The following is a 6698-nucleotide window of genomic DNA, read 5'->3' on the forward strand; positions in this document are numbered from 1 at the left end:
GGTGTATTGGTAAACAGACGTAAATGGAGTATTAACCCTTTATCGACCATTCCACCCACGATGCACCAGTGTTGTGGGGACCCCCAGTCCACATGACCTCTTTCTGGCTGTTTTCCACACCGTCTTCGAAGCCTCCTCTTCTGCATCGTACGGGTTAATTGGTAGTCGGCTTATGGCAGAGTCTTCTCTGGTAGGGCAGTTATGCTGATTACAAGTTCTACCACAATTAGCCTGCAGGATCTGGGGTGGGAGACCCTGCTTCTTTATGGACTGGATATGCTGGGCTTTGTGTCAGTCAGGACTGGAGGGAACAAGGAAAGGTTTACTTTTTGGATCTTCTGTCTAGTGGTTACAGATCGAGTTTCCTTGGCCGGGGCCTGGCCCTGAATGTGCGGTGATCAAAGATACAAGTTTAAAGGACCATCACAGTATTTGATGCATCCTCCTTGTTTACGTACTGTCCGCACCCTGTTCACATGGTGCAATGTGCTACTGGCCAGCAAGCATTTTTATGACAGTATAGAGATCCGATCAGCCGGAGGAACCCTCCTTCCTCTAACACGGATCAATATATCAGGAAATTATCAGGAATGAACTAAACATTTCTGATAATTGCCTGGAAATGGGGACTGCATCCTCTGCTGGATGGGGAGAAGTGCCCATTACAGCGATCACTTATCCGTATAGAAGATCACTATTGCAGGGCAGCAGATCGCTGGTTAGACAGCACAATCATCTGATCAGGAATGATGAATTTTGGTGCCAGCAGAACGACAGGATCACCTGATGAAAAAGCATTTGCTCATTCATAGGTTGATCGCCACCACCTTTTACACAGGCAGATTATACAAACGCTCATCCCTGATAATCTGTCTGATTATCAGTCCATGTAGAAGGACCTGAAGTCTGCAGATGGAAAGATGTCAGAAGATCATCTCCCTGCTGGTCAAAACCCAGACGTGCAGAGACAATAATGCAGTACCCTTAGCCTATAACGTAAGCTTAGGGGTACAGACAGACCTGTTTTATCATGCCTTTACAATCTGAACTGAGTGCCAGCTGCCGTCATGTACTGGGGAACATGCAGCTCAGTATTCCTCGCAACTGCAGCTCAACAGCTAAATCTGGAAAATCCCCCAAAAGCCTCTGTAAGGTTACCAACATCGTCAGCCATTATCTCGGGCAGAAGGCCTGTAAGGTGTGCTGCATCCTGCCAAGCTATGGGTAGATGATTAAATTATTACTGATGTCAGTAAGGACGCAATTATACAGGCACGTTATCGGTGGCCGATAATTTCCAGCTGAACCTGGACTTGTCACGGTAACAAGCTGCAAAATCCAGGTACAGCCTGGCAATTATCAGCAAGTGGTGAGCGCTAACAGCCTAGTAATCACATCCTCAACCTGTCTGATGATGTCTTCTCATCCCTAATGCCTCATTCACACGTCAGTGATTGTGAGCCAAAACCAGGTGCAGCTCCAAACAGAGAACAGGAGCCGATCTTGCCCTTATACCCTGTCTGTGGAGGCTCCAATCCAGATTTTGGCCCACAATCACTGATGGAAATCACTGACCGAACACTGACGTGTGAATGAGGCTTAAATATCAGCCAGGAGCTACTGAGAATTCAAGTTCATCAGGGCAGCGCTCAGTCGAGTTCCTTGCACTCCCTGTATGAACATTGTAGATCTAAAAATATAAAGTCAACAACTCCTTAACCCCTTAAGGACCGGGCTCATTTTCACCTACAGGACCAGGCCGTTTTTTGCATATCTGACCAGTGTCACTTTATGTGGCGAGAACTTTAAAACGCTTTGACTTATCCAGGCCATTCTGAGATAGTTTTTTCGTCCCATATTGTACTTCATGACACTGGTAAAATGGAGTCAAAAAAATTCATTTTTATTTATAATAAAAATACCAAACTTTTCAAATTTCCAAGTTTCAATTTCTCTACGTGTATAATACATATTAATACCTACAAAAATAGTTATTTCTTTACATTTCCCATATGTCTTCTTCATGTTAGGATCAATTTGGGAACTACATTTAATTTTTTGGGGACGTTACAAGGCTTAGAAGTTTAGAAGTAAATCTTGAAATTTCTCTGAAATTTTCAAAAACCCAATTTTAAGGGACCAGTTCAGGTCTGAAGTCACTTTGTGAAGCTTACATGATAGAAACCACCCCAAAATGACCCCATTCTAGAAACTACACCCCTCAAGGTATTCAAAACTGATTTTACAAACATTGTTAACCCTTTAGGTGTTCCACAAGAATTAATGGAAAATAGAGATACAATTTCAAAATTTCACTTTTTTGGCAGATTTTCCATTTTAATATTTTTTTTCCAGTTACAAAGCAAGGGTTAACAGCCAAACAAAACTCATTATTTATGGCCCTGATTCTGTAGTTTACAGAAACACCCCATACGTGGTCGTAAACCGCTGTATGACCAAACAGCAGGGCTCAGAAGGAAAGGAATGCCATACGGTTTTTGGAAGGCAGATTTTGCTACTGTTTTTTTTGACACCATGTCCCATTTGAAGCCCCCCTGATGCACCCCTAGAGTAGAAACTCCAAAAAAGTGGCCCCATTTTAGAAACCACGGGATAGGGTGGAAGTTTTGTTGGTACTTGTTTAGGGTACATATGATTTTTGGTTGCTCTATATTACACTTTTTGTGAGGCAAGGTAACAAGAAATAGCTTTTTTGGCACCGTTTTTTTTTTTGCTATTTACAACATTCATCTGACAGGTTAGATCATGTAGTATTTTTATAGAGCAGGTTGTCACGGACGCGGTGATACCTAATATGTATCCAATTCTTTTTTTATTTATGTAAGTTTTACACAATGATTTCATTTTTGAAACAAAACAAAAAATCATGTTTTAGTGTCTCCATAGTCTGAGAGCCATAGTTTTTTAATTTTTTGGGCGATTATCTTAGGTAGGGTCTCATTTTTTGCAGGATGAGATAACGGTTTGATTGGCACTATTTTGGGGTGCGTATGACTTTTTGATCGCTTGCCATTACACTTTTTGTGATGTAAGGTGACAAAAAATTGTTTATTTAGCACAGTTTTTATTTTTTACGGTGTTCACCTGAGGAGTTAGGTCATGTGATATTTTTATAGAGACGGTCGATACGGACGCAGCGATACCTAATATGTATACTTTTTTATTTAAGTTTTACACAATGACAGCTTTTTTAAAACAAAAACAAAAAATGATGTTTTAGTGTCTCCATATTCTGAGCCCTATTTTATTTTATTTTTTTGGGCGATTGTCTCAGGTAGGGGCTCATTTTTTGCGGGATGAGCGGACGGTAAAATTTGCTATTTTGGTGGGCGTACGCCTTTTTGATCGCTTGCTGTTGTACTTTTTGTGATATAAGGTGACAAAAAAATTGTTTATTTAGCATAGTTTTTATGGTGTTCATCTGAGGGGTTAGGTCATGTGATATTTTTTTTCACGGCATATGAGCGGTTAAATCCACCGGCATTATCGCCGATGCAGCAGGGATCCGGCTGTCAGTAACCGCCGGATCTCTGCTGCTGATTGGGGGACCGCACGCGGGGGGAGGAACGACTGCAGGACGCTCGTCCTCTAGCGCTAAGTGCCGGCAATTGAGGACGAGCATTCTCGTCCTGGGTCGTTAAGGGGTTAAAGTGACTTGAAAAGATAAGAAAACGGTGAGCAATCCTTTCAGAGTGTAGAGGTTAATATGCAAAACTTTTCACGATCATCAGCTTTACCTCCTGGCACTGGGAATTTTCTCATCTCCAAAGCCTTTATGAAGGCCTTAAGTCTTTGCAGCTGTTGTCCTGAAGCAGGGAGGATTATTTATTGCCCTCTACATGGACAACTGAAGGATAGTCTGTAAAAGACCCGTCTCTTCCAAAGTGTTCTAGATTATGACCAACAAATCGCTGCAACCTACAGTAGAAGGAGCAGAATCATTCATCCACCAACAGTCCTATCGCAGACCTTCAGAAACCAAGCACCCGCAAACACTTTCCATCTGCTCACTCTGGGCTTGCTCTGTCCACTCCATGCAGTGACCTCATATCGCAGACCTTCAGAAACCAAGCACCCTCAAACACTTTCCATCTGCTCACTCTGGGCTTGCTCTGTCCACTCCATGCAGTGACCTCATATCGCAGACCTTCAGAAACCAAGCACCCTCAAACACTTTCCATCTGCTCACTCTGGGCTTGCTTTGTCCACTCCATGCAGTGACCTCATATCGCAGACCTTCAGAAACCAAACACCCTCAAACACTTTCGATCTGCTTGGGAAACCTACCTCCAGCGCCATGCTGCTCTCCCTCATGAATGAAGCCTGATCACGTCTATCACATACCAAGGACATCTCTGAGGGTATTGAAGAGCAGCAATGAGGGGTCAACACAAGGAGACATCCACGTCACAAAGAAATTAAAACAAAAAAAGCACAATCTTGTTACTGTGCAAATAGTGAGAGGAGAAAGGTGACGCTTAGAAGCTTCTAAAATGACATAAGGTAGAACTTCCACTGAGGGTTCAATATACCTCATATGGCATTTAAGGGGTTTTCAATGTTGCATCCACATCCTGTAAAATCCCGTATGAAAGGCGCTGTGATTTTGTAATGTCTCCTATCTTCCGTTCTGGGCTATGTTCACATGACCATGCAGAGCTTTATTTCCTGTGATGTCATTTCCGTGGGCGGGGCAGTGATAAAGGTGTGCCTATGTGTATATGTGAGGGGCTATAAACTAGCTGGGCACTGTTGGGGCAGGGCTGGAGCTGAGAAAGCAGAATTGCATCATGGGTATGGCTGGATACAGCAACAGGAAGTGCTGCATCCGGGAAGGAAACAGTCAGGAGAGCCCAAACTGAAAGAGGAAAAGCACGGGGAACATGTACGAGGTGAGTGACTAAACCTGGAAAACCCCTTTAAAGGGGTTATCCAATCCTAAACCTCCCCCCCATGCTGAATATACTTACCCGGGTCCCAGCACCGCCGCTGGAGTTTCTCCCCGTACGTGGATGAAAACATCCAGTGTCGATGGTGGAGCAGCCAATGGCAGGCGGGGACGGAGACGAGCCTCCCTAGTGTCACCTGCAATGCTAGGGAGGCTTGTCCCCATCTCTGACTGCGCCCCCCCGACACAGGATGTTTTCATCTGTGTACAGGGAGAAGCAGCAGTGGTGGTGCGGGGACCTTTATTTTTAGGATTGGATGATCCCTTTAACGACTTATTTCCACAGCTGTGTTCTGATCTGTATATTGAATAAGTATTTGTAAGCGAAAACCAGAAATGGAACAGCTGGAAGTAGAATGGAGAGATATGTAACGCCTGATTTTAGGACCCACACTTACAAATACTGATGTCATACACGGAGCAGAACACGGGCTTAGAGATGTGATCAGAGTGAGGGAAAACCTGCTGCAGCAGTCCACGGGAGAACAGAGACTTGGGAGAGGATAACCTAACCAACCTGCACTACAATGGAAAAGAGAGAGCACGGTGGCCAAGTCAGAGTCTAGACTTGGCTGCTGAAATAGAATATCAGTCCCCGTGGGCCGAGCCAGAAGAGATTTCAAAGTGCCCGCGGTCCAGAGCCTTTCCATACAGACTGCACTGCAACCTCTATGGATGGCTACGGCTTCAGTCACTTCTCGACACAAATCACTTTTAGACATTTACTTTAAATCACTTTTTTTTACTAAACCAAAATGTGATTCAACTGTTACACAACACAAAGGAAAGGGTGTGAATAGTCGATGACATCTGAGCGTTTACCCTTATCGCAGGCCCATCGAGGACATCTGGGTCCATTTATCAGGAATGTGGAGTTTCTTGTATTCGCAGGGAGCATGCATGCAGCTAATTACTTTGTACTTTCTCTGTAATGAAAAACAATGTAAACCATTGGCCTATGGTTTATGACACGGATATCTGCATCCCACAGTGCTCAATACTTACTGGAGGCTAGCCCTCGGGTCAAGTGTGTCTATAGGTCAGATACCGCAAACATATACACAGAATACAGTCAGCCCATTCTCCAACAGAATGGTCTCCAGATTGTTCAAAATCCCGCATGGAGCCGGGGCTTATTCACTGCTGATGCAGAAGCCTCGTGGGAATGTTTAGTTAGGGGCCACCAGCCGAGCTCCTCTCTTCTGTATACATAAAATGCATCCTTCATATATCCATGTAATATAAATGACCCAGCTCCGTAGCTGCGGCGTCCTCGTCATGTGCACATTGTTCACCGTGGGAAACTGCCCACTGTCAGCCTTCTCTATAACCCGTCATAACCATTTCATGAGACCACAGATGTTTCCTGCCCTGAAATACACACAGCTTCATATGAAATCTGGAGAAGACATGGTCTCTTCTGAGGACTCAGGCCCCTCTCTGGGTTGGAGTACTTTGCGCCAAAGTTATTAAACGCTGCACGGTGTTAAACCCGGCACATCTTTAAACCTAACACTGCTGTCTACAGATGCTACTCCAGGTTTTCTATGCCACCACCCACCCCTTGCATGACTGTTTTGTAAATTTTTTAAAAGTCAAATCAACCCTAATATCTTAAAAGTTGTGTGAGCAGAAAAACAACCCATTTTGCATTCTGAAAAGTCCGCACAAACTGAACTCACAATTTTGCACAACCTACCTCATGCTGCATCACTGGCAACATTTTAAT

The sequence above is a fragment of the Bufo gargarizans genome, unplaced genomic scaffold (genome assembly GCF_014858855.1).
Source record: "Bufo gargarizans isolate SCDJY-AF-19 unplaced genomic scaffold, ASM1485885v1 original_scaffold_1514_pilon, whole genome shotgun sequence".
Lineage (NCBI taxonomy): Eukaryota > Metazoa > Chordata > Amphibia > Anura > Bufonidae > Bufo > Bufo gargarizans.